This window comes from Zea mays, chromosome 9, assembly GCF_902167145.1.
Source record: "Zea mays cultivar B73 chromosome 9, Zm-B73-REFERENCE-NAM-5.0, whole genome shotgun sequence".
Taxonomy (NCBI): domain Eukaryota; kingdom Viridiplantae; phylum Streptophyta; class Magnoliopsida; order Poales; family Poaceae; genus Zea; species Zea mays.
Genome location: NC_050104.1, coordinates 73,399,342 through 73,403,483, shown reverse-complemented (window position 1 = coordinate 73,403,483; position 4,142 = coordinate 73,399,342).

Sequence of the window (4,142 nt, the reverse complement as noted above, 5' to 3'; positions counted from 1 at the left end):
TTAATCGCACCCATCAGGCCTTTGCAGCTTTATGCTGATTGGGGTTACCAGCTGAGAATTAGGCGTCTTGAGGGTACCCCTAATTATGGTCCCCGACAGTAGCCCCCGAGCCTCGAAGGGAGTGTTAGCACTCGCTTGGAGGCTTCCGTCGCACTTTTTTGCAAGGGGACCAGCCTTTCTCGGTTGCATTTTGTTCCGGTGGGTGCGCGCGAGCGCACCCGCCGGGTGTAGCCCCCGAGGCCTCGGAGGAGTGGTTTCACTCCTCCGAGGTCTTAATGCCTTGCGTAATGCTTCGGCTGGCCTGGTTGTTCCCTCATGCGAACTGGCCGTAGCCCGGGTGTACGGTCGGGGCCCAAGTTCTCGGGCTGGTATGTTGACGCTGTCAACAGTTCGGCCGGAGCCGGGTTTGCGAGAGCAGCCCCCGAGCCTCCGCACAGGGCGAGAGGACGATCAGGGACAGACTCGGCTTTTTACATACGCCCCTGCGTCGCCTTTCCGCAAGGAGGAGGGGGGAAAGCGCCATGTTACCCTCGATGGGCGCCGAACATGGTGTCTCCGGTGAGCTGCAAGCGGGTAATCCGACTGGACGTCCGTGCCCCGTTCGTTAAGGGTCGGCTAGGGGCCCAGAGGCACGCCCAAAAGTACCTGCGGGTGATCTGCCGGACCCGGTCCCCTGGCGACGGGGTCCGAGGGCTCGATGCCTCCCTCTGATGGGATTCCGTTACAAGATCGCTCTCGCTGGTCTTGGAAATGTCCTAGGGTACCTCGGGAGCGCAGCCCGAGCCTTGGTTATGTATCGAACGTACCCCTGGTCATCCCTCGCTCGGCGTCTGAGGCGGCTGTGAACCCTTCGGGGGCCAGCCTTCGAACCCCTGATCAGTAATGGGCGCGGAGCCCGAGTAGCCTGAGGCGGCCGTGGAACCCTTCGGGGGGCCAGCCTTCGAACCTCTAACCAGTAGTGGGTGTAGGGCCCACGCGATCTGAGGCGGCTGTCGAACCCCTCGGGGGGGGCCAGCCTTCGAACCCCTGATCAGTAGGGAGGCTCGGAGCCCGGTTCCTTCACGGGGAAGGATCCTTTTCGGGGTATCCCCCTTTCCCGGTCCCTGTTGCAAGAGATAGAGAAAGAGGAAAAAAGGAAAAGGATACGAAATCGAACGACGTGGCGTACCTTTTTTGGCGCGGTTATTACGGCGAAGGCAAAGCGTCGCCCGCCTCTCCCGCCAGAAGCGCCGCCTGTCCCGCCGCGGAGTTAATGCGACGGGGCGAGTTGTTGGCCGGGCGTTGCGCGTGCGCGAGTCGTTCGAGGAACGGCTGTTTCGCTTCGTGTTTTTTGAATCCCGCATCCGGTCCGGGCGGAACGCTAGAAACGGTTTCGCCTTGGTCTTTATATACCTGGGAGAGGGTCTGGTGACGGTTCTTCGCTCCGCTTCCTGCCTCCTCCTTTAGGTTTTCGCAACCCGAGAGACTTTAGCCAGAGAAGAGAAAACCGCCCTTCCTGCCCCTTGCGCCGCCATCCCTTCCGTTTTGGTGATGGCTGACCGGGTGACCATCATCTCGCCGCGCGATCCATGGCCCTTTTCCACGGTGACGGCGAGCGATCTGGAGGAGCTGGTCGGCGAGGGTTTGCTTCGCCCTCTCACCGATGAGCAGCGACCAGAATGGATTCCTCCCGTGGGCGGAGCCGCTCCATCCCCACCGCCGGGGTACGTCGTGAGCTTCGTCTCCTTCCACGAGCGGGGATTCGGTGTGCCGGCGGGCCGCTTTATGCGGGCGATCCTGTACCACTATGGGGTGGAGTTGCATAACCTCACCCCCAACTCCATCTCGCAGGCCGCTCTCTTCGTAGCGGTGTGCGAAGGGTATTTGGGGATCGCCCCCCATTGGGATTTGTGGACTCATCTTTTTTTCGCCGAGCTTTTTGCCTCGCCGACGGGGGAGAGGAAGGTCCGCGCAGCGGTGCGAGCCGGCGGCTGCACCCTCCTGCTGAGGCAGTCGCGGGCGTCGCAGTATATTCCTGCCATCCTCGCGTCCTCGAACAAGGGGTGGCAGCGCCGGTGGTTCTACCTCCGGAACGACGGTGAGTTGCTCCCGCCGTTCTCCCAGCGAGTAGTCACCGCCGCCACCGACGCCTGGCGTCACGGGACCCCGCACGAAAGACAGAAGAACCTCGGACCCCTTCTCCAGGCCTTGGAGGCGTTGCGGGAGGGGGGACTCACCGCTGCGGGAGTGATTGCCGCCATCCACCGTCGGAGGGTGCTTCCCTTGGCGGAGCGACGACTGTCGCTTTGGGAGATGACCCCGGAGGCTGACTGGGAGGGCTCACGGATGTCCCCTGATCCTCTTCCCTTCGACGCCCTCCAATGGCGGGTGTCGGCTGCGTTGGGGAAGCCGGACCCCCACGCCTTCTCCCAGCTTCGGATGCGCCCCGACCAGGGGTGCGTGACTCTGGTGAGTGTTCGCTCCTTCCTTCTTCATACATTGGGTTGCTCCTGGTTCTTACGATCGGGCTTCTTTCCCCCCTTTCTTCAGGAGGTGGGGTGGCACAAGCCTTCCCGGCCACGGGTCCCGGAGGATGCGGTGGACCGAGCAGCGCGGCGGGTCGCCGCGGAGGAGAAGAAGAAGAAGAAGGACGCGGAGAAGTCCCGGGCCCGTGAGCGGAGGCGGGCTCGGGACGCCTTGGAAAAGCGCCATCGCCAGCAGGAGAGGGAGGGACTCCTGAGGGAGCCGTCGCCGGAGACGCCCGACGACGACGACGACGATGATGATGATGATGAGGAGGACGACATGGCCGCCCGTCTCGGCCTCAGCCCCGGCTTGGGGTGCGACCAGGAGCCGTCGAGCCAGCCCCCGAGCGGGCCGACGCCGTCAGTCCCCAGAGTCGGGGCGTCGGGGTCCTGGCCCAAGGCACGGGGGCAACCCGAGAGGGCACCTGACCCCTCGACCGGAGGAGCTGAGGTGACTCCGGGGGGCCAGGTCATGGCGTCTGCCCCCAAGAGCCGCCGCTCGTACCGACAGCGCATGGAGGTGACCCTCAAGTCATCGCGATAGTGCCCGGGCAATCTGCTCCCCGGGTGTCCAAAGCAAGGGTGGCACCGAAGTTGCCGACGAAGCGGACCTCGGCGGCTGTTCCGGGAGCTGGGATCCAAGAAGCTTTCCCCCAGGCGCGGTGGATCATGGCCCGGAGCGGGTAAGTATCTCGGAATGTCTTCGTCTTGGCTTTCCATTCATATGTCTCGGCCGTGATTTTCCTTTTTCCCTCAGCAAGCGAAGCCATGGCCAGACCGACCTGGCACCCCGGAAGGCCCTTAAGACGGCACCGGCCTGCGCGGCCAGCGCCGCTCCGGGCCTTGTCGTTCAGCCGACCCTTTCGCAGGGCGTTTCACCGCAGGGGGCTCGGGCGGCACCTATCGCTGGGGAGCAGGTTCCCGAGGCTGGCTCTTCTGCCGAGGCGGCCATCGTGATAGGGGAGGCGGCTGACGCCGACGTGGTCCCGAGCCCGCCTGTCGTGCCGGCCATGCTGGCGCCTGCCGCTACCGAAGTCGCCGTCGTCCTAGTCGGAGAGCGGCCGGTTGCTGCCGGCGTCGAGACGGCTGATGCGTCGGCGCCCAGTGCCTCGGAAGAGGTGGGCGTGGAGGCGCGACCCGTCCAGCCGGGCGGCAGCCTCATCGCTGTGCGGCGGAGCCCCGGGGCCCGGCGCCAGTTGCTCCGGTTTTGGACCCGCGAGGCCTCGGACCCTGTCTTCATTCTCGACGATGAACAGGAGGACCAGTCCTAGGACGAGCTCCGCGAGTGTGCTAAAGCAACAGTGGGGTCGCTCCGGTCGTCGCTGGAGGTTTTCTGCAGGGACGTCCCCAAAATCCTCCAGGTAACGGTTTCAAGCATACCTTTTCTTTTCTGTGAACGAGGCGTTCTTCGTGACGCCCCGTTTCCTTCCCCAGGATCTGACGGATCGGAGCACCGCCAAGTCGTCGTTCATCCGCCGCGAGGTCGATGTCTGGGGCTCGCTGCGATCCCTGAGGACCTCGCTCGCCGGGGCTACTGCGCGCCTCTCTCAGCAGGGTGCCAAGGTAGTGGACCTCCAGTTGCTCTGCACTGACCTGAGAGCCGAGGCAGCAGCAGCGCGCGGAGGCGGCAGCGGCGCG